This window comes from Camelus ferus, chromosome 11 (assembly GCF_009834535.1).
Source record: "Camelus ferus isolate YT-003-E chromosome 11, BCGSAC_Cfer_1.0, whole genome shotgun sequence".
NCBI classification, from domain to species: domain Eukaryota; kingdom Metazoa; phylum Chordata; class Mammalia; order Artiodactyla; family Camelidae; genus Camelus; species Camelus ferus.
This window is the reverse complement of record NC_045706.1, coordinates 71,913,947-71,938,090: the sequence shown is the minus strand read 5'-3', so window position 1 is coordinate 71,938,090 and position 24,144 is coordinate 71,913,947. Positions and strand designations below refer to the sequence as shown.

Sequence of the window (24,144 nt, the reverse complement as noted above, 5' to 3'; positions counted from 1 at the left end):
CCAACTAGCTAATGACTTAAATCAGGAATCAGCAACCATTTTCTTCAAAGGGCTGGATAGTAAATATTTGAGGCTTGTGGCCATGTGGTCCCTGTCACCACAGCTCAAAAGTGCCACCACCACCACGTCAGCAGCTGAGCCTGGCCATGTGCCAGGAAAACTCGGTTTGCAAAATCAGGCAGCAGGCTGGACGCGGCCAAATGGTTGAAACCATAAAAGCATCCGTCACTGACCTGAAGGCAAGACTGAAGAACGTTCTGGGGCTGGTCCAAAACTATCACGTGGCAGCTCTGTGGTTCCCTGTCTTCCCACCCAGCGCTCCAAGTCGGCTTCCCCAGATCTGAGCTTTATGTGGTGTCACCCACAGGGGATGGCAGGGATGAGGGAGGGGCCTCAGCGTCCCCACACTGCCTGCACACTGGCCCCTCCGTTCCCCCAGGCCATGCTCAGCCAAGTGAGGAAATCTTTGGAGACTAAGACTGTCATGATGAGCTGTCAATGAGACAGAAGGTACAGTGACTCAGAGCAAGGGATCATTGGGGGAGGAGCAAGATGGGCCAGCCTCCCTGGGCTGGGACAGCGGCTGCGCGGCACATCTTTTGACATATTAAATGCTAATATTAATATTTAATTAAAATTAATTTGAAACTTAAATCTTAAAAAGATAATTGCAGATGTAAGAAGGCCACTGAGGAAATTATTAGAAGAAAACGCCTAAGGGGTTGCATTTCTAACCTCATGTGTGTAATACTTTGCAAAATGCGTTTACGTACATTTTCATTTCATGCTTTTCACAAGCTTGTGCAGAGGTTTGGGGCCCAGGTTGCAGGTTAACCTTGCAGAGTTGGGGTTCAGATTTGGGTCTTCAAGGCCCTGAGCCCTGGCCTGCTCTCTCTACCGCACCCCGTGAAGACGAGGCGCAGATACCGTGGGAGGGCGGGGCTCATGAGCGCGGGCTGGGGCCCAGGTGTCCGATCTGGGAAAGCAGGTGCAGGAGGGGCTGCAGAGGACGGAGACTAGCTCAGAATATGCTCCGCCCGTTGCCTTTGTCTCTGTGACAACACAGAGCTCAGCTCAAGGTAACTAACCTAACAGGCAGAACCCCTCCCTCCAGGGGGCCAGGCTGCCGGGGCGATGGGCATCAGACTGCTAAGGAAGGGCCCTTGGGAGGAGCCGGTGGCCCCAGTCCAATAACCCTAAGCCCCGCCAGCCATTTCCACCTGAGGTTTGAGGAGTGTGGACAAAGGGGCATCGAGGAGGTTGGGGGGCGGGGGAGGAGGCCAGCAGGGCCTGCGGGTCAGACTGGGCTTGGGGTCCAGGCACAGGAGGGGCGGGGAATGGTCCACGCAGTCAGAGAGGCTGTGGGAACTGCTCCGTCACCTCTGAGACCTCAGGCGGCCTGGGCAGAAGGGGATGCCGCCCACTGTTTTTTTCTTTTTCTTTTTAATTTTTTTATTGAAATGTAGTTGATTTACAATGTTAGTTTCAGGTGTGCAGCAAAGTGATTCAGTTATACATACACGTATATATATATTTTTTTTCTTTTCAGATTCTTTTCCGTTAAAGGTTATTACAAGAAATTAAATATAGTTCCCTGTGCTACACAGTAGGTCCTTGTTGTTTATCTCTTTTATACACAGTAGTGTGTGTCTGCTAATCCCAAACTCCTAATTTATCACTCCCTGTCCTTTCCCCTTTGGTAGCCATAGCTTGTTTTCTATGTCCATGAGTCTGGTTTTGGTTTGTAAATAGAATTTGTATTTTATTTTGGATTCCACATATAAGTGATATCATATGATATTTGTCTTTCTTTGTTTTACTTATTTCACTTAATACTATAATCTCCAAGTCCATCCATGTCACTGCAAATGGCATTGTTTCATTCTTTTTTATGGCTGAGTAATATTCCACTGTGTATATGTGTGTGTGTGTGTGTGTATGTGTGTGTGTATATATATATATATATATATATATATATATATATATATATATATATATATATCACATCTTCTTTATCCAGTCATCTGTTGATGCTGCCTACTGTTCTATCCTCTTACACCTTTGGTTGTAGAAGAACTCAGACCTGCCCATACCCTACCCTGCAGAAGTTTCAGGGCTGAATGGAGCCTCATAAATGGTTCTTACACATGCCTCCACACCCCCATACACAGCCACACACATGTGTGCATGTCCATCAATTCTGGATATTTCACAGATAAGAAAACTGAGGCTGAGTGGTGCTCACAGTCACATGATGTGTATGGACATTGACCAGGTCCAGATCTGAGGGCTTGACACAGTCCGCCTTTCTCCCTCTCCACCCTCAGCTGTCCCTGTCTCTGATCTGATGGGGGAGGAGAGGGGACAGGATGGCCCCATGGCCCAAGGACCCCACTGCTTACAACTGGCTGCCTTGGGATGGGCCAGATTATTAGGACTCTGCCTGGTGCAGCAGGAACTCTCTGAGGGGTGTACATCTAGACAGAAAAGAGAAGAGGAGGGATGGGGACGGGGGCTCAGGTCCAGCCCATCATCTGGGCAGCATCCCCCAGGCAGAACTCTCGAGGGTTATTAAGTGAAACCTAGTCAAAGAGAACAGCTCCCTGGGGTGCGGGCAGAGACTCGGTCTGTGGCTGTGGGCTAATGGCCTGCTGCCTCCCGGTCAGGGCACCTCAGGCTGGAGAAGGAGGCCTGCATGAAGCTGGTCTTGGCAAGGAGGGGACCAATGCCTCTGAGCCTAGAGACTGTGTGTCATCTGGGATGCGTGTCTCCTGCTGTTAGCTGTCACCTCTGGTCCCCTGGCTTTGTCTCCAGGTGGGAACGCCTTCCTGGGGACCGAGCACGTCCCCTCTGCCCGTGGGCCCTGGGATGCACTTCTGCAAGGGAAATCGAGGCCTCAGGGCCTCCCACACCATCTGTGCCTCATCTGGGCCAGAGGACCCCTCTGCGATGGAAGAAGGGACAGCAGGCAGACCACCCACATTCTGCTGAGAAAAGTGAAATCTTTTTGAAGCGAGCGAGGGTGGAGAACCCAAAGAAACCTAACAGGAAGTATAAACGTTGTTTCCAGATTTAGAAAGAGACCCTCTCTCTGCCTGGAGTGGTTTTCTACAGGGGAGCTCAGCGCTGGCTGGTGGGTGCTAGGGAATTCTTTAGTCCCTGCCAATCTCCCCTCCCTCTTGGGGATGTGGGAGGGCCCCTGAGGAAAGAGGGATCAACCTTTCTGGAGGTGAAGAAACAGATTGTTTTTAACTCCCATGTACTGCAAACCCGCTAAATTTTGCAGAGGCATTTAGAGAAAGGATTCCTAAAGTTGAACCAAACTGGTAACAGGGCCTCCAGATGAGAAAAAACTTCCCATTTCATAGAAATCACATGTGAATTCTTTCCTTCTGACGGTGCCGACCCCAGCCAGTGCCTCAAAGCTGCATGTTCTTCCCAGATCTGGCGCTCAGATGCCGGGGGCCGTCCTTGGCATCCGAGGGAACATCACGGCTGAGTTGGCAACAGGAGTTTGCAGGTGGCCCCAGCCGAGCTGCCACTTGCGGCCCTGCCCCAGTGAGCCGGCCCTAGACCCAGGCCTCCCCGAGGCGGAGCCCTGAGTCCAGACCTCCCCAAGTCCCTGTCTTCTGTCCTCACCCATCAAGCCCCTGCTTTGTGTGAGTCTAACCAAACGTCCCTGTGAGATATTACGCCTTACTTCCCTCAGATAACTCCAAACAGAAGATTTCCCACTTTTCAACTGATTTCCACACACGTGAGTCATGGCCTTCTCTGTGCCCAGCCCCCTGCGGTCATAATGAGGGATAAGACAAAGTTCCTTTCCTGGAAGAGGAGCCAGTGAATTCCACCTGGGCCACATTAAGAAAGGTCTGTGGATGGAGAGGGGCCGATGGCTACTGAGCACGAACTCAGCGCCAGGCTCCGGGGAAGTGGGAGGGAGACTGCCTCGGAGATGGAGGTGAGAGGGAGGTAAGTCTTCCACTGAAATAGGAGGACCGCAGACTGGAACAAAGATGGAGATGCCCCCAGAGGAGTGGGTGGAGCCAGCCTTGTCTTTAAAACAGCGTTTAAAGCAGGAAGGAGGTGGGAGGCTTCTGGGGGAGGGCAGGTGGGCCATAGGAAAGCACAGGATGAGCCAGAAGGATGCCCCTTCCTCTGTTTCTGCTGCAGCATCCGGCCCTGCCTCTATACGTGTTCGGGCCTCGGTACTAAAAGTCCGGGGGCTCCTTGACAGTCACCTCCCTTGCTGCATCCCCAGGCCTCAGTGAATGTCAAGTTAATGAATGAGTAGATGTCTTTTGTCTCATAAAATCCATCAAAAGGAGCCACAGGCGAATGGCGTGGTGGGATGGGATTTTAGCGAACTACCTCTAGCAGTGAGGAGGAAGGGGGGATTCGGAGGCAGGATGTAGGTCAGGCATCTTTTATGATACTCCCCTGAGCCAGGCCCCCCTGAACCCCTCCAGGGCTTCAGTGCTGCCCACCCTCAGCCCCCCAAGCCTGGAGACCTGACCCCAAACCCTGTCTCAGTGGCCCGGCCACGGCACCCCCCAAGGCCAGCCTGGACCTTCCTGGCTTTCTTGGCCAGTGCCTCAGATCCAGTCCTCAGGCCCAGCCATCACCTGCTCAGCCCACAAGGATTCTGAGCACCGCTGTGTGCCAGGTGGCCCGTCACTCACCAAGCCCTGAGAGGGCATTCCCTTTGTGCTTTTTTTGTCACGCCTGGTGACAGAAGTGCCTGGTCACCTGTCAGCTGTGTCCTGGGGGCGTGTCCTGCTCCCTCACTCCCTGCAGGGTGAGACTCACAGTGAAAGCACCGGGCCCCCTTAGACAGTGAGCCTGAGCAGGTAAGGGGCATGGGAGCCTTGGCGTCTACCTTTAAGCCTAGTTATGGGGTCCAGGTCTTTCCATCTGGGCGGCAGGACATGCAGGTAGGCCGGGGCTGGGCTCCTGCCCCTTCTGCGGACTCTGACCTCGGCCCCCCTTCTCCTCGGTGTCCCCTGTGCTGCTAGGGTGTGCTCCTGCCCAGGCCAGAGGCAGCCTCCCAGGCAGTGTCCGGAGCAGCAGGAGTGGTACCCCACTCCTCCCAAGAGATCCACCCAAGCGTCTCCTATTCTTTCCTCTCTCATGTCCCTTCCTCAGCACCCCCTTCCCTGTTTGCTTTCCCTTCCCCACTGCACAGGCCCCAGGTCCCCTGACAGTGCTGCCTGGCCCCCGGGGGGCCAAGTGCAGGGTGCTTGCCCAGGACTGCAAAGGGAAGCTCCTCTTTGCTCATCCAAACCCACAGGTGAGCGAAAGCACATGTCCACCCACGTGGTCTGCAAGCTGACAAAAAGAGGAGGTGGGGAAACCCCTGTATTAAAAGCTCCAACCTTTAAAAATCACCTCCACTTAGAAGCAAAAAAAGGAACCATTAAAGGGTCTTCGCTGCTCCCTGACACACATCGCTGTCTCCCCTCATTGCTTGAGAAGAGCCATCACATCAGTAAAGGGTTCCAAGCAAATGTCATGTGGGGCCCTAACGGGCACCTGTCAGGTCGCCTGGACGCCACGCATGGGTGGGCTGGACCGCCAGCCAGAAGCGTGGCCGGGAAACCAGAGAGGCAGACAACAGCTTGTGGGCAGCCCCCACACTCTGTACCCTTCTGCTTGGGCTTCTGTAACAAGTGCCACAGGCTGGGGGACTTCTTAACCCATCAGAATTCACTTCTCCCAGTTCTGGAAGCTTAGAAGTCCAAGACCAAGGTGTGGGCCCATTCAGTTCCTGGCTCACAAATGGCCACCTTGTTTCCATGTCCTCACTGGCAGAGAGAGCGAGCGAGCTCTGGTGTCTTCCCTCTTCTCAAAGACACTCATCCCATCACAGTTGCCCCACCCACATGATCTTATCAGAACCTAATGACCTCCCGAAGGCCATCTCCAAATACCATCTCACTGGGGGTTAAGGCGTCAACATCTGAATTTGCAGAGGATGGGGCAGCCCACAGCACCCTCCTCATCTCAGGGGCATCTCTCTAAGCAGATGACCACTCCAGGGCAGGGGCTTGTGGTCCGCATTTTTAACCATCTTCCCATAGGACAGGGCCAACCAGGTGGCATTCAGAATCCCACCAACCTGCCGGTCGGAAAGGGCAGACCACCTCGAGGGAACCTCAGGGAAAATTGACCTTCCTGGACTAAAACTGCTCTTCCGTGCCCAGTCCCAGGGCATCCAGGGGCCCCTACAGCTGTCTGAGTGGGAATGACTAATTCAGAAAGAGAGAAATGACAGTAAAATGGTTGTTTCCATGTGATGACAGCCTTGATGCAAGAACAGGAGCTGAATGCCGACCCCACTGACCCCCCAGAATTGTCCTCCCAAGAGCACACGTGAAGATGGATGGGGTCTGGCTAATTCTGAACCACTTTGAGGATTAGAGGGTCGGTTCCTTAATAATGAGCTGCTGTCCAACTTGCAATTCTCTTTGCTCAAGATAACTTTTTTAGGTCAGCTTTCTTTCTATTTCCACTAACAAACTGTTAATCATGGTGATTTGGTGAGAAATTTTTAATAATTTCTTAATGAAATGTAGAGAAAGCCGACTTAAAAAAAATTGTCTTAAGCAACAGAATTGTGAATCTGTTAGAGACAATCATTTTTTTATTGTTAAGTAAAATACTTATGATCATATAATAGACATGTGGTTGATATGATTTTGAATCACACAGCTAAGGTTTTTTAAAATGCTTCATTGTTCCCTCCCCAAATTCCTCAACTCCCCCAAATGTATGCTGGGAAAATTAACCTTTCCTACTTTGTTTCCTTAGGCCTCGAATGTAGATTTTGCTTCCTTTCCGGCCTCAGAAGGATGTGAGCTGGCCCTTTTCCAAGCCCTCATTGTTCCTCAAAGAATCTCTGTCTTGGTGATTATATTCTTTTTGGAATATAATTATGTTCCAGGCTCCCACTCAATCGTTACTTCCTGAGGGTCACAAAGACTCGGGTAATGTTATGGTTTATCCACAATCCACTATAAATGTGTGCGAAATGCCTTAAAGAAAAATATGACAGGAAATTGGCCCACAGAGAAGCTACCCAGAGCACCTGAGACCTGAGCATTATGTCCTCAAAGTGGAATCTTCATTTTACATCTCATTCCCCTAAAGAAGCTGGGTTTTCCATCCATCGTTGTGCACGCCTAGTGGTGGGAACCCACATTCTTCTTCCTGAACCCCAAATCACGGTCTAGAATTGAAGCTCCTGTACCCAACACCAGCTTATCCTTTAAGCCAGCGTGTCCTGCTTAAATGGGTGGACATCTTCAAAGCTCGAGTTTTCATGTTTCTAAGGGTTGTTTTCATGACAAACGGAGCTAGGAGATTTGGGAGGTGGAGAACAGACAAAGGCTAGACAGAGAATCAGTGTGACCATAAAAAAAAAATCAAATAAAGAAAGAACCATGTGGTGTTTTTAAAGACGAAGAAAAGACATGTGTTCCGTCTGCTCTTTGGCTCCAAGCGTTGCAACTGGAGACGCAAGAATTCCTGAAGGAGCCTGAAAAGTGATTTTCAAATGTTGTTTTGAGATCCATTACTTCACTCGATGGTATTCCAGGGAGCATGCGAGGGCCTGAGAATGCCAGCGTTCTTTGTAAGTCAGGTGCAAGATGGAAAGAAGTTCAGCAAGACGATGGGGACAGAGGCTCCCTCGGCTAAGAGGTCCGGGAGGAAGGAGGGGGTGGGGGATACCTAAGGGAACTCGCAGAAGAGTGGGAAATGAGAGGAAAACTTTAACTGAAGAACATATGTAGGAAAAGAAATGTAAAGATAGGGTATATTTAACTAAACAACTTAGACAACAAAGACAAATGTCCCCAGAAAGCTAATTCTAACAGGGACGGGTGGTGTAGCTCAAGCGGTAGAGGGCCTGCTTAGCACACGGGAGGTCCTGGGTTCAATCCCCAGTCCCTCCTCTAAAAATAAATAAGTAGAACTAATTACCTCCCCCTCAAAAAATTTTTAAAAAGCTAATTCCAACAAACATAATTCTTAATGACAGACGCCAGAGCTTAGGAATTTTCAGAAGAGGGGCAGGGGCAGAACATCTTAACATGAAAGGTTGGGAGCCACAAGCGGGTCCCTGGTGGGAAGGTGGAGGGGGTGGGGTAGCCCCAGGAGGCCTGGAGCCAGCCCTCCAACCCAAACCATAGCCAAGCTCACCACGGATGGTGACTGCTGCTGGGGTCCTCAAAGGCACACAACAGAGCTCTAGTTTGACTGCCCAGCCTCACCCCCAAATGTTGATCTTCTCAATGAAGCCCACAGTGAACTTCTGATGGTTAAGAAAGCCTTCGATTAAACCTTTTAAGAGGTCTTCCTGAACTTCCCTTCTGCACATACTTCATGTTGTGGGTATGGTGAGTTGGAGATTGTTGACATCAGGGACGGATTCAACTTATTCAGATGAATTTACTCAAAAATCTCATCCTAAAGATCAAATGTGAAGTAAGTGTGAATCAAGAAGTTGAGAAAACATTTGCAGAAGAGGTTTAGATGGACAAACGTGTATTTCTTCCCCTCCTTTATATCACTCCATAGTTTTGGACAAAACTAAGAAAAATCTCCCCAGCCTTCAGTATCTGTGAGGCTACATAATCACCAGGCAAAGGGGATTGTCCTTGCCTCTGATGGACCAAGGAGACCCTTCTACACCCAACTTAGGCCTTACCCGCTGTGTCTAGCCTGATGATGAGTCTCTGTTAATAACACAGAATTTATTTATCCCAAAGAAGGCTCATTTGGAAACATTTAACAGAAATAAAACACTCACTAACTTGGAGTCCTGGGACCCTAATTGCTGTTGGCTCCTTTGCTGAAGTCTGGCCATGGTGAGAGAGAATCCAGCACAATTCATCTGCCGTCAAGGGAAGAAGGCTCTCGAGAGGGGAGAGAGGCAGGTACAGACAAAGCAACATCCCTGCAAAGCACCTGCTTCTTCCCTTCCTGAGCTGCTGCTCCCAGAATCCACTCTGTCTCCTCCTCCCCCACCCCAATGGGCTAATAAACCTGCAGGAGGGGCTGATTTGAGTTTGCCTTTTATACCTCGTTCTAGAGCCTGTTCTGTATTAGTTCATTTTTAGTGTTTTACTATTTGTTCCTTTAACTGATGGGGGAAAAAAAGGAGGCTAATTACAATCAGAGCTTTGATTCATTAGGTACTTCATGGTACCATGTGCTATTCAAATTTTTATCTGCATTATCTTATTTGATATTTCATAACAATCCAGTAAGCTGGGTGCCAGTTCTATTACCAATCTATAGATGAGAAAACTAAAGCTCAGAGAGGTTTAGTTACTTCTCCAGGGTCACACAGCTAGTGGGTGTTAGAGCCCAGATACAAAGCTGCTCAGTCTGACTCCAAAGCCCCCACTTTCTTATCTTCCCCCCATCCCCCAGTATCTCTACTTAACCACAATGGGAAGTTAATAATCCAAATAGACTTTTCAACATTTATATTTGCTCTTGGAGAAAACTGAAACCCAACACATGAGAGACATCAAAGCACCAGACCCACCCTTGGATTGTTTTGGAAAATCAATGTAAGAGAAAGCATAAAGGCTTTCATGGAACAATTTAGCTAAAAATAAAACACCAAACAGAGGGAAGATTCCCAGGCCCTGGGCAGGAGGGGGATCAGGACAGCAGAGGCAGAGAAAGGCACAAGCCGAGCCTAGGGCCATATGTCACAGATCCTGGTTCATGGGTGCTTCTCACCGGTGCCCTGCCTCTGCCGGTTGTATGTCAGCAACCAGGTTCCAGCGGGGGACAAAGGGAGAAGGCAAAAGGAGAAAGACAAGGGGACTGGCCAGCCACAACTGTCCCTGTGGCACTGTGGCCGGAGTCCTATCACAGAGCCAGCCCTGGATGGGGGCAGGCTTCTCACTGCTGCCACTAGATCAGTGGCTTCTAGGTGGCAGGTGGGGCTCAGGGCTCCGCCGCAGAGACGGTAGATGGTTGAGAGCAGAAGAGGGTGGCTGGGAGGGAATCCAGCAGCTCACAGGATCCCAGGGAGGCCAGGCAGGGCCTCGGGCCCACTTCCCGCAGCCACACTGCAGGACCGGGCACTAAAGGCCTGCCTTCCTGCTATGATCAGGGACCTCCTGCCACCAAATCAGAAAGCCAGGGCCATGACTCGGTGCTTTCTCTAGGAGCCCTGCCTGTGAAACCATGCCTCCTTTCCTGCCTCCGTCTCCCCACTGAACTCCATTTCAGGTCAGTGTCATCACGTACCTCTGGTCTGCAGAACAGACATCACGTCCAGAGCCCTCATGCCGAGGGACTGGGAAGGACAGATTGGTTTCCCAGCGTTGGCAGAACTGGAAGACCCGGCAGGAGGCCATCCGAGGGGAGGCTGAGTAAACTGATGGATGAGCCACACACTAGCAAAGAAGCTAAGTATTTTGGCTTCTGAGCTACTGGGGGTGGTGGCAGCTTGGGGTAAGAAATACACCTTGTTTTCCAGTTTGGAGGACTCAGGACCAGGCCCATTGTCTGGTGAGCATAGCACGGGGTAGGTGAAGAAAAATTTTAAAAGAAACATGGCCCCGGGCTCCTGTCCTGAAGAGGGGGCTGCACTGTCCTCACTTACTTCATGGCTCCTCAGACCCAGGACCCACCAGAGAGTGCACACGGGCCTGGCCCCAGGGGCTGTCAGTCTAACAAGAATGCCAGGGCCAGACAGAGTGGGCAAAGCCACTTACAGATGGATAAGCTGAGGCCCCTGGAGGCGGCTGGCCCTGCCCAGTGTCCTCTGGGGTAAAGCTGGGACCACCAGCACAGACCCCACCCTCCCAGGAAGGGTGTCTCCTGCCAGCAATGAGCTCCCACAGTGTCCCCGGCTACAGAGCAGCTCCGATTTCCAGAGCCTTCATACTCCAAGTGCCAATTCAAAGAAAGAGCCATTTGACTAGAAATTTTAATTAAAAGCAGTTCAATACCTAGATTTTCAAGAGCACATCAGAGGATGGAGTTTCATGTACAACAAAACTTTTCTTAAATCCTCTTTCCCCATCTCTTCCACTGACCCTCCAAAATGTCTATCCAATGCTCTGCTCCTCTGTTCCCCAAAAAGCCTGTCCCCTTGTCGCCCCACGTGGATGCCTGTGTCTCCTTCCCTGCCTCCTTAATTCCTCATCCCCTCTTCCGCCACATCCTCCAGCCATCCCCTGCTACCTGCCTCCTTAATCCCCCATCACAGTCCTTGGACAGCGGCTAAGTCTTCAGAACGAGTCAGGACTTGCCGAGGCTCCAGGCAAAAGCGGATGTACACATACTTGGCAACTCCTGGCCCCCAGCTGCCCCACCTCCGCCCTGGCCTCTTTGCTGTCAAAATCCTTCAAGTGCTTTCATTACAAAATGTGATGATTTCTGGTGTCGGCCAGACTGGAAGCAGCAGGTGCCCACACTTTAGACCCCCACTGCCCACAGTGACACTCAAAGACTTGAGTTAATTAAATCTGTTTACTGCTTACTCTGTACCTCCGCACAAACGTTAGTTCATACCCTGTTCAGAGATCGAACCCAGGAAATGTTTAAATATAATCTCCTGCCCAACATGACACACGAATCATTTCCATCATGGAAAAAAAAAAAAAACAAAACAGGCAGGAAAACAATAGCATATTGAAACCGGTTATGCAACAGAGCCCGCACGGTCAAAGTCCTGGCACTCAGCTAACACAGGGCGTCCAGGTAAGGGGCCGCCGGCCTGGTGCTGGCTGATGGGTTATGATATGAAGAAGCCTTGTCTTCTCCCTGGGTCTCCCTGTCAGCTGCGGCCCGGAAAGGAGACGCTGCCTCCAGCACCATCCTGCAAAGGCAGAGAACATCCCATTGGTTCCTGATCTCCTGGTGCCAGCACCCCCACCTTACCCCTGGAACTTGGAGCGGGTGGAGGGAGGTGGTCCCTCCTTGCTTCGCCTCCATCTGCGACTGCTCCACTGTGTCCCATCCCCTCCCTCCTTTACTCCAGCCTCTGCCTTTGCCTCTCTCACCTGGGCAGTAACTCATCTTTCTGGATCTCAGACTGGATCCCCATTACCCCACAACAAAAACCCTTCTTTGGCCAATGAGATGTGATGGACATGATGTGTTTCCCCCCTGGAGCCCCTGGGACCCATGCCTGCCCTGTGGGCTCCTCAGGGCCTCTGGCCACAGTGGCTGGCTATGTTCTAGCTTCTTTGTGAGCCTGGGTCCCCATGTGAAGGCGCCGAGGAGAAGAGCAGCACCCACCCACGAGGTCCCCACGGCACCCGTGCACAGCAGTGCTTTGTTCTGGTGAAGCCTCTGGACCTGGGAGCTCTCTGTTCCTGCAGCATAACCTCATTTGCCCTGAGTGATCGGGACATGCAAGCGGCTCTGGGTGTTTCCTTCTTTGGAGAATGTCACGACTTCCTCAAGCTCATGGTTAATGCGCACATTAGAATCCAGAAAATAAAACAGGAAGGCTAAGGGCTAGTATCATATGATAAGAATTTGACTAGCCGTTGTCCCAGGTCCCTGGGAGGGAGGCTGTATTTTTTTTAACTGAAGTATAGGTGGTTTACAGTGTGCTAATTTCCGGTGTATATCAAGGTGATTCAGTTATCATGTACATCTATATTCCTTTTTATAGCCTTTTTCATTATAGGCTATTACAAGGTATCGAATATAGTTCCCAGTGCTATACAGTAGGACCTTGTTGTTTGTATATTTTTTTTAACTGAAGTATAGTCAATTTACAATGTTGTGTCAATTTCTGGTGTACAGAATAATGTTTCAGTCACACATGTGCATACATATATCCGTGTTCATATTCTTTTTCATTATAAGTTACTACAAGATATTGAATATAGTTCCCTGTGTTATACAGGAGGACCTTGTTGTTTATCTATTTCATAGGTAGTAGTTAGTATCTACAAATCCTGAACTCCCAATTTATTCCTCCACCCCTCCCTTCCCCCATAACCATAAGTTTGTTTTCTATGTCTGTGAGTCTGTTTCTGTTTTGTAAACAAGTTCATTTGTGTCATTTTTTTTAGATTCCACATATAAGTGATATAATGTGGTATTTTTCTTTCTCTTTCTGGCTTGCTTCACTTAGTATGTTGCTGCCAACAGACTCTATTCTATTCTAAATCTAAATTTCCCAGGGAATATGAGTGTCCTCATTATTCATGAGCTCCCTGATCACACCTGAGTTTATGCTAATGAGGTGACTCACGTGACCCTCCCAGACAGTGTCAGGATGGGCTGGTCACGCTGAAAGACCGACCACGTGATTGATTAGAGGGCTGGGGACTGGAGCCTCTGATATGAGCCTAACCTCCCGGCCTCCAGGGAGGGGCGGGGCCTGGATGTGGAGTCGTCACACGGCCAGCAAGTCAGCCCATCAGGCAGTGAAACCCCAGTCCAGACTCTGGTCCCTGAAGCTGGGTGGGCTTCCTGGTTGGTGAACGTATCGATGAGCCTTGATTCCATGGGGAGAGAACACTTGGGGACCCTGTGGAACCTGCCCTAAGGACCTCTTCATTTGGCTGCTTCTGATTTGTATCTTTTATAATAAAACAGAAAATGTAAGTTACAGCACATTCCTGAGTTCTGTGCCTCATTCTAGTGACTTATCACACCCAAGGGGATCATGGGAACTGCCCAGATCAGCAGCTGGTCCGTCAGAAATGAAAGCAGTCTTGTTGGAGACCATGCCCTTTAGTGTATGGGGTCCACTCGGACTCCAGGTGGGTGGTGCCAGGAGTGAATTGCAGAAAACCAGTTGGTGTTAGGATCCATAGGAAAATTGGTCAAACAGTGCATCAAGCTGGGAGATCCAGCGGGAGTGAAGTCCCCTGATGATGAGGTGTGGATGAGGAGACGATGAGCCTCTGGAGGGGCAAGGGTGTCTCATTGAAACCCAAGCTAAGTCAGCTTCTTAAATCTCTCACAGTCCCATCTCCTTGCAGCCAGAGGGGACCATATTTTTCCCCAGGGACTGGGTTCAGCCTGGCTTCAGTGGCTCTAACAGGGAAAGCCACCGAACGTCTCGCCTCCTGGAGGGTGTGGTGTACCTGCAGGGATGGTGAGACCAGCCCTCCCCTCACCCCAGTCCACTCTGTTCTACCCACTTTCTTATTCTGTGCTCCTCGAGGGCCAGATCACAAGCCACAGTTCCCAGGGACAGCAGGTCCCTCAAGTCTCCTCCTAATTTACCTTCTAGGAAACACTAAAAGCTCATTTGAACATCAGGACAGGCCGGGGAAATATGCATGCCTCCTAGGACAGTCCAGTTCTCCTCTGTAAGCTTCAAAAACTGTCTGCCCAAAAGGTGGCCCAGACTGAAAGTGTATCCCCTCAAAAACAGAGCCAGGTGAGAGCACAGACACCACTCACAACCTCAGTCCAGTGTGTGGTGAGCGGGGCCTCGAGCCTGGCCGAGGTCTAGAAAGAGAGGAGCAGGGTTGATGGAAGCAGCACAGCACGGCCCTTGGCCCCCAGACCTTGACCATCTATTTGCAGAAATAAAGTTTATAAATGGAAAAAGCACTGCAAGGCAGGACATGATTACATTTCCAAGCGAGCTGGACAGATCGAAAGTCAGTCTGGGGAAGAATTTAAAGAAAGAATTGAGCCTTCAGTAAATGTCACAAGCGATGCAGGTCTTGAATGAGCTCCTGCCAAAGAAAAAGATCTTTTTTTAATTAGTTATTTTCATTGTATATTCTTCACCTACTGAAATTGTATCAAAGCCCACATCCCTGTGTTGTCACAAAACATGTGGACGCCATGGTCAGGACGGCTGGGACCACCATGCTGACCCAGAAGACAGGCTGAGTTCTGGAGGGCGACTTTCCTAAAAAGAAGGCGGACCAGCCAGTCCCCCTGCCATTCAGCTCCCTTCCTCTTTGCTCCCTGAGAATCTGCCTTTTGCCTCTTGTGTTAGAGCCTAGAAGGGTACACAAGTCACCCCCAAAACCAGCCCATCGGAGGTCAGGAGCAGAACAGTACTAAGAGGATGCCACCAGCTCCAAAGTGAGTGGGCGGAAGTAAACTGAGGAGACATCCCAGAAATCAGTGCGACCAGGAACAGTGTAGAATTCTCTGGGTGTGGTGAGAATGGAAGTACAACCTGAAAACCTCCTGCCTTCATTTTGTAGGGGAGGGAAATTTTTCCTCCCCTCTTCCAGGTTCTTTCAGCTGGGCTGGTAATTAAATTGACATAAGACAGATTAACGAGAGAAAAACAAATTTAATTCTGCATATGCAGGAGCCCCACAAAGACCATGAGAGGCTCCCTAACAGGCAGGCAATTGAAGCTTCCAGGCCATGCTGAGCTGAGAAGAAGGAGCTAGGGGTCGGGGGCTCCAAAGGGAAGGAAGACAATTCACAGGAATGTGGGAACAACAGATGTTCTCCAGACCAAGCAGAGGCTGGGGGACACAGAGAGGACTTTGAACAAACAGGCCTTGCCAGGTTCTTACCATGAAGGGGCAAAACCCACAAAGGGACCAGCAAGACCGCCCAGGCAGGGCCATCACCTTCCTGCTTTTGCACTTCTGTAAAACTGCTTGCTTCTAGGAAAATGAAACTTACCCCTAAAATTCCATTGATCACTCTCTGTTCCCTCCATCACTAGATCAGGGTTCTCTGCTAAAGGCATCAGCAGGGCTCTGTTCCCATCTCTTCCTTTATTACCTGCACTGGAATGCTCCATTTTCCATCTATCTCCCCAGCTAGAATGGGTGTACCTTGGGGACAGTGTCTGTGACTGCCTCATCTTTATAACCAGCGAACAATGTCTGACGGTTGACAAGTGCTCGGAAAACATTGGTTGCTGCTGTTGCATGTGGACTGCAAATCAGGGGATTGAGTCAGAAACCTGGTAAGTAGGCTGATCTGCACTTAGGGAGCCAGTGGCCCTGAGACCACAAGCAAGGCTGGAGTGTCCACTAGCAGATGAGGCTTCAGGCTGCCACGGACACTTAGTACAAAGCCACCTGCTTACTCAGAGCAGCTCAGAAGCTCAGAGGGGCTGAGTCTACAGCTGGATGGTCAGTGTGGTCCCAGGAACATCAGAGCCTGTGGTCATATGGTCAGTGTGGTCCCAGAAGCATCAGAGCATGTGGTCAGATGGTCAATGTAGTCCAGAAGCATCAGAGCATGTGGTCAGATGGTCACTGTGGTCCCAGGAACATCAAAGCTTGTGGTCAGATGGTCACTGTGGTCCCAGGAACATCAAAGCATGTGGTTGGATGGGGCTACAGAATGTCACAAGCTAACAATTTCATGAGAACACTCTGTTAGGTCTCCACTATCTGATTAGTACAAAGACCCACTCTTATGATTGGAGGAAGACACGGTCGTGGCTGCTGCAGAACCTCTGCCTGCCGGCTCCTGCTCCTGACTCATCACTGTTCTCTCTCCCACAGGAACAAGTTGGCCAGGAAGCTGCACTGCAGCCATGGTTTTAAAGATCCCGGAAGACTCCCATGGAGCCAGAAGTGGCAATTTACCAGATTAGAATAACCCTAACCAGCTGCAATGTGAAGTCTGTGGAGAAGGTATGTGCTGACCTGATCAGAGGCACAGATGAAAAGAATCTCAAAGTGATAGGACCGTTCGGATGCCCACCAAGACTCTGAGACTAACTACAAGGAAAGTTCCTTGTGGTGAAGGTTCTAAGACTTGGGGTCATTTTCATGAGGCTCCACAAGTGACTCACTGACTTGCACAGCCCTCGTGAGACTGTTAAACAGATTACTTCCACCAGTATGGAGCCAGGAGTCAAGGCTGAAGTCACCACTGCAGATGCTTCCATCGGCCTTTTTAATAAATTGATCATCAGTTGTTTAAAAAAAAATCTGGATAGCAAAGTTTACACCAACCATGCTGAAGCCATAAAATCCAAAATTTAAGACTGTCAGTGCAACCATGGCTCTGTCCGTCCTCCACTTCAGAGTGAAGGAGAGATGCTGTGTTCTCTGTGTCTGGACTCACAGCAGGGTATGCACTGCACCCACGCATAGCCACCCTCCAAATGTGCACACAGCCCCCTCCCAGTCATGCTGGGCACAGGCCCTGGGCACTACACAGGCACACGCCCTTACCATCCATCACTGCACCTTGCCAGAGCCTAAATAACACTAAAATTAGATACAAAATGGGATGGGAAGGGAACAGTGAGGAGGGAGAGTCTAAGCAACATCTTTGTGGCTCAGGACAAGGATTTTCCTGTGGGCCTGTGAGCAGGGATGGAAGCATACCATTACAACGTTTTTATACTACACATGGAGAGGTTTACTATCACATAACTATAGACTATGGTAAGTTAAAGATAGATACTATAAGTGCTAAGGCAACAACTAAAACAACTAAAAGAGTAATAAATAATAAACCAACAAAGGAGTTAAAATGGAATAAAAAATACTCAAATAATCTAAAAGAAGTATTCAATTAAAAAAAAAGAATAGGTGGGACAAACGGAAAATACATAGGAAAATAACAGACTTAAACTATATAAAAATTATATTAAATGTGAATTCTACCATTTAAGGAAGAAATAATACCAAATTTAAACAAATTCTTCCAGAAAACTGAAGAGCAGAGACTACTTCCCAGTGCATTCTATAAGACTAGCATTACTCTGAAAACAAAGCCACGTAAAGACATTATAAGAAAGGAAATCTACAGATCATTATCTTTCACAAGCATAGACTTAAAATTCTTAACAAAACTTTAGCAAGTAAAATCCAACAACATATAAAATGGCCAGTGTCAAAAACGATAAGATGATCTCAGTTGGCATGGAAAAAGCATTTGACAAAAACCCAACATCCATTCTTGACAGCAGCCCTCAGCAAACTGGGCACGAAAGAGTATTTCCAGCCTGGCAAAGGTTGTCTATGAAAAAATCTACAACTAATATCACACTTAATGGTGAAAGACTGAATGTTTTGTATAATTGGAATGAGATGCAGGTAGAAGACAAGCTCCTGGCTTGGGGTGCCTTCGGTGACAAACAGCCGTAAGAAATGCAGAGGAAGCTGGCTGCTCTGTACTGCACTGGAAGCCTTTTGAAAAACAAAAATAATAAACTTAGGGCAGCCAACTGCCAATTCAATTTGGGTGGCTGAGCCTGAGAATTTTGAGCCCCTAGGTCCTGAACCCAGTGGACCACCCAATCTTCCTTTCTAGAAAAGAGTATCGCTTTGCCTGGAAATTAAGCATGAAAAGACCTTCCTGAAGCAGGTGATTTGCATGGTGGTGATGCTTGTTCTCAAGCTTTGCCCATACCTCCCCTCACTGATTCCAGGACAAAAGCCACCTGAAGAGGAAAAAGTAGCCCCTGCCCCAGAACGTAGTTTGCATGTTAAGGGAACTGCAGTCCTGGCTAATCAATACAGCCAAGAAGGAAAACATGCGGAAATAATTTTGAAGATGTTGGCACAGGAGTGGGGAGACGCACGCTGGGTAGGGCAGAGCGTACTTGACATGGGAGCCCTCACGTGGAACTTCAGGTCCAACGTTCTAACAACGACGCCTAGGAGCCAGACCTAGGAGTCTGCTGAGATGCCTCCTTGAAGATTTGACAGAAAGAAAACCTATATTTAATGAGGTAGAGAGACCAACTTCTTTGTCATAGTAGCGAGAAGAGGGTCAGTCGGCTCAGGGAGGTAAGGAGGTGAGAGGGGATGCCATCCCTCCATCCCTGTCTATATACCCTGAGACCCTCCACTAAGATAACAAGGGATACACTGCGCATGGCTATCCTGACATCTCTGAAAAGCCTAGAGAGGGCTGCACTTTTTAGGGCAGGGTTGACAGTGAGAGATGATGTCATAGAATTGGCCTCCTTCATGTCAGTGAGGATAATGTAATGAGAGAATCACAGAGGCCAGGGGGCACTCAAATTTCCAAAAAAATATATACTGGATGTGATGACCCAAGACAAGACTAGCAGTCAAGGCGCTGCTGGCGCTTGACCTGTAGGGCTGTGTGGTGATGGCTCCTCCACCACGGTGTCGTCAGACACAAAATAGACAGAGAGCCAGGTAGGGTGCCACTCAACTTGTACAAAAAGGATTGAGAGCTGGCCCTTCACTCAGTGATCAGATTTAAATCATTCACGGATCTAGTGCCTACTGACCAAAGGCGAGCCTGGATGCCCTGGAGGGAAGACTCTGCAGCGCCCTGCAACCATCTGTAGTAAATTTCCCCCATCCTTTCCCAGAGTGACCAGAGGTCACCTGCCAAAGTCACCAAACCCTGGGGAAGGGGTCTAGGCAGACTCTTCCTGAACTATTAGATATGGGTCTGGGCTGACACCAATCTCTGGGTAGCTGAAAAGCCATCACAATCATCCAGTTAGCGTTGAGAAATATATGAAGACCAGGTGACAAATAGACTATTTCCCCAATTCACCTCTGCCTGCAGAGAACACTGCCCAGAGTAAAGGACAACTTACTGCAACTTGCCCTTCCCATCACTAAGAAACACAGCGCGTGACAGGGCTCTTTGGGTTTTAGAGGCAGTCTACGTGGCACTGAGAATACTCCCCTGAGCCATTTGTCAGGTGACATAGAAGGCTACCAGTCTGAAGTGAGTCACTGAGTAAGAGGGTCCAGGCTGCTTGGGTCATATAACCCACCAGACCCCTGAAGATGTCCTGGAGCTGGAAGTATCTTTGGTGGGCAAAACCACCATGTGGGGCCTCAGGAAGTTCCCAGCAGGAAGGTCACAGCACAGATCTCTCAGCCTGAGAGTTCTGGGACAAGGCCTTTGCCTGTCTTTGGCTGAAGACGATGCCCTGCAGTAACCCCAGTGAGCAGTCCAGACCACGTCCCGGAACTTCTTGGGGGCCACCAAAGGTTAGGGACTGGAAGAGCCTTTACAATTGAACCTGGTATCTCCATCAGATCCTGCCCCCAATCCTGCTCGGCTTCCCTGAGCTGAGTGCTGACTTCAAGCGGACATGAACTTGAATCCTGGCTCTGCCTCTTAGCGGTGGTTACTTAACCTCCCTGGGCCTCTCTCTGTTTCCTCACCCGGGAGGTAAAAATGAGGTCAATCATCTCCCAGAGCCCCAAAGACTCCTGCCACTTCTTTGTCCCCAGGGCTGACTTCCAAGGGGCCGTGTTTGTGATCCATCATGATTTTGTTAACCTGCCAGTTTTGATTTAAGCTTCATTGGGATTTTAAACTCGCAGGGGCAGAGCTCCCGGCTGTTCAGCTGCCTTTGTATTCCACTGAGGGCAGGACCTCAAGCCCGCTTGTTGGAGGAACAGGCCGACTCTGTGGTCCCTGCACCAGCCCCCTTGTCACCAGGCATTATCTCAGCGGCCACAGACCCATCAGGGAAATCTGCCCTTCAGCCAGTGCCAGGCCGTCCCGCCCCAGACTTTCAAATCAGGCCATTACCAGCCTGGGAGCTCAGTTGTTCGTCACTGGGCTTCAGAGTCCCAGCCCTTATCTAATCAACACACAAGCCCAGTGACTCAGCCTGGATTTACATAACCCCTTCCCTCTCCCAGCCCTCCATCCTCCAGCTGCTTCCCTGGGCACAAAGCTCTGGTTTCACTTAATCCACTGTGGCCCTGGTAACAATCCACTCACCCGTCCGTGTCAGCAGGACTGCGAGGTGCAGAAAAGACAGCACTGAGGTCTTCCTGCTGGAGCTGGGCCGGTGGAACGAGCTTCCTCCCCGGGGCCACTGGAGACAGCTCGTCCACGCAAAGTCACCCCCTTGGTGTCCGGAACTCACATGCTTGGGTTCCTTATCAAGCTCTGTCTCCCTGAGGACTGAATGCACGATGGGTGAGCAGGTCACCTGCTCCCACGGGCTCTTCCCCCACATGTGCACCTCACCGTGGGCAGGCAGCAAGCAGCTGGGGCTGGCTGTGCATCAGCTTTCAACTCCACACCCAGCTCTTCGCACGCAGCGTCTTCTCTAACCTTGACCCCAGCCCTGCCAAGTGTTGTTACTCCTATTTTACAGATGGGGAAACTGAGGCTGGGTAACTTGGCCTTGTGAGACAGGAGGGAAGGGGGCCGGGCACAACCCTTAAAAGAATAATAGAGCAATTAGCAGCAAGAGGACAGAAGATTCAACTCCCAGTAGAACTTGAGCTTCACTATCTGCTCACTGTAACACATTAGCTGCTAAAGGACACCCCCACAGGTGCCAGGGCAGTTTCAAGGCTGCCCATTAAACGTCAAATGTGGGAGGTGGCCCAGTTCCCGGGAATCCAGCCCCTTCCCCAAAGTAGTTGGAATAATCTTCCCACTTTTTAGCATATGAAGACCCCACACCTCGGGGTCTCATTTTTCGCAGTCGACCCCATGCTCTGAGGCTGCCGCTCTCCCTTCCGAGTAAGGTAGCCCTCATTCTCTCGGCCCTTTTCTTGCCTGTTGAGACGACCTGTCTATGGAGTAAGTATCTCTCTGAATAAATCTACTCTTACTCTACTATGGCTCGCTCTTGAATTCTTTCCTGCGTGAAGCCAAGGACCCTCACTTGGGGATGCGCCCCACCACGTCTCTTCCGAGACCTGGGAAATGGCCATCCTCTCATGCCGCATTTTTCCTGTATCACTTGGACAGACAGGCGGTGAGTGGCAAATCCACTCTGACTGTAAAACTCGTGCTGGATGGCTTGGCTGGGCAGCGCTGCCCCAGCTCAGCTCCATACAGCTCTCTGGGTTCCACCCCCTGGAGATCCTGATTCAAGAGATTTGCGGTGGGCCTTGGAAATCTGCCTTTTCAAGCCACTACACATAATTCTGCTGCATCACTAAGGCTGGCAATGCCTGATTTGACGAGCCCCAAGTTTCCTCCCATCTTTATAAGTTCTGATTTTGAGAGATTTTAATCAGAAAGGGCACGTTGGAGGCCCCACCCCCCTTCTCCCTGGTGACCATACCCATGTGCTCTCCTGTGCCCTCTCAGCAGTCCTCCGTGTCAAGTCAGGAGACAGGCTTCACAGAAGGACGACAGACATCTCTGGCTCTGGACACCAGTGCCAGCTTCCTTCTGAAGCTCTAGGCCTGCACATGCCCCTGAGGGGAGGGGACCTAGGCTGTTACCTCCACAGCCCCCAAAGATGAGGACTGAGGTCAAAGGGCTGGTGGTGGTGCCGGGACTGGGGCAGGACATAATTTACAAATTTACAACATGAGTTTGTCACTTACCAACATATCTTCTGAGCCTAAAAAGCAGGACGGAGACATTTCTGCTCAGGATAACACCCCTCTAGTCTTACCCCATTAGACTGGGCTAATCTCGGGCACAATCTACAGAGAGGGCTGAAGATGAAAACCATGAAAATGGGAACTTTGGGAGATGCCCTTAATCTGGGGTCCCATCCTGTAGTACACCGCAACAAACTGCCTGCAATCAGCACTTGTCAAGTTCAGAGGTGACAGATCTCCCTGCTGGGGGGTGGAGGAGGCTATGGGGGACTCAGCTCTGGGAGAACCTGTAAGAGCAGCTGGGAGATCCTCGGAGCTCCCTCCTCCAAAGCTCCCTGTGGGCACAAGCGAGTGGGGGGGCTCTACACACAGCAACGGCCTCTGATCTGGCCAGTCCGCCGGGCCACGGTCAGCCAGACCACACCGCTGGGATGAAGACAGGAAATCTCAGTGGAGTCCACCTGCGCCGGGCATGCTGACCAGAAGAGGCTCGTGGTGCCCAGGGATGAAGCTGGCCTCCAAGGAGGAACAGCGCCGCTGGGCAATGATTGGCTTCAAAATCACGAGCACAGGAACTAAAGCCGGAGCATCGGTGCGGGTAAGAGGGTCCTCTTTGCGGACTCGCTCTCCTCCATGAGGCATGAGCCGTAAGGATGCTGAGAAGGCGGGCGATCTCGCAGGCATGCGCACACGCGTCCTCCCACTCTGCTCGCCCCCCACCCCATCTGCTCACGTTCTCACTCGCTCCCTGCTTGCTCCTTCTTTCTGTCTCTTTTGTCTGTAAGTGGGGGACCACAGAAGAAGTGGGTCTTTCCCTTGTCCCTCCCCGGATAACCCAGAAGAAGTCTAGTAGGACAGGAAGGAGGCTGTGTAGACTGGCCGTCTGTGCAGTAGAATGCCCTCCTGCTCCCTGTGACGTAGCAAGTCCCAGAGGATGGCACAGAGGAGGCCAGGGCCGAGGTCTTGACTCGCCACGGAGCGAACTTTCGCTTGGAACTGCTCTTGGCGTTCATCTCCCGCAGGAAGCTCACAGACTCAAAGGCTGAAGGCAGTCCTGGGCCCTGTGCTCCCGGGCATCGGTTGCTTTAATTTCTGAACACACATGAAAGAATGTCTTTTAACTCATGACTTTGCACAGTCACAATATAAGGTGAATAGAATTGAATTCATTCTATGGTACAAAATATCAGCAGGTTATTCAACAGTTCAGTTAAATACAGACATCTAGATACACATGACCTTGAAGTCCTGCACTCACAGAGCTACACCGTGAGCCTGTTCCTACCTTCCACCCCTGGTCCTCAGCCCTGGCCCCGCCCTGGTTGGTCCAGCTGCTTCACTTTTGTCGCCTGGCTGTGTCCTCCGCCTGCGTGTCCTGAGCTAGTCCACACTAGCCTCTGTCAGGCTTGTCTCCTCCCCCCGAGTCAGCAGGGCCAGGCTGACTGCAAAGATCACTCAGTTCTTTGTTGTCCTCACTCAGAGTTCAGCTGTAAAAGTACAGAACCTTCCTACATGAGCACGCTGCGTCCTCAAAGCCGATCACTGTCTAGCTGCTGGTGGCTCTGCCTGCCTTTGCAAAGGAGTTTAGCACACGTTCTGTGAACCCCCATGGCATGCCCGCCACTGGAGGAAAGCCCGTGGCTGACCCGGGTGGTGGTCAGAAGTGGTGTACAGAGCTTGCGGGCACCCAGAAGGGCAAAGTGCCTCTCCTACCAGCGTCTCCTGTGTGCCCACCGAAGCCTTCCTCTCTGTGATGGTTTCCTGTCTTCTCGCTCAGTATCAAGACTCTCCACTCACTGTCCCCAGGTGTAAAATCCAGAACTAAAAAGCAACCACTCAGGATAAAATGATGCCTCACTGAGGTTGTGGATTTACTGTTTTCATGTTGAATATAGAGTCACCAAGACGTAGGGAAGGGTAAGACTGTTACTGAAACAGTTTCATT

At 50.4% G+C, this 24,144-nt stretch overlaps 1 long non-coding RNA gene and 1 pseudogene across 3 annotated transcripts; one reads left to right on the top strand and one right to left on the bottom strand.

The window, feature by feature from the left end:
• Positions 1-11,027: 11,027 nt before the first annotated feature.
• Positions 11,028-23,606, bottom strand: LOC106730754. Of its 3 annotated transcripts, none has more exons than XR_004324109.1 (3): positions 23,485-23,606; positions 20,626-23,291; positions 11,028-11,851 (listed from the first exon to the last, which is right to left on the bottom strand). It is a non-coding gene; the product is annotated as an uncharacterized LOC106730754 (long non-coding RNA). The 3 variants fall into 3 exon arrangements; XR_004324110.1 differs by lacking the exon at positions 11,028-11,851 and adding an exon at positions 14,551-14,687; XR_004324111.1 differs by lacking the exon at positions 11,028-11,851 and adding an exon at positions 17,675-18,083.
• LOC102519998 lies at positions 14,902-17,402 on the top strand (annotated as a pseudogene).
• Positions 23,607-24,144: the final 538 nt, after the last annotated feature.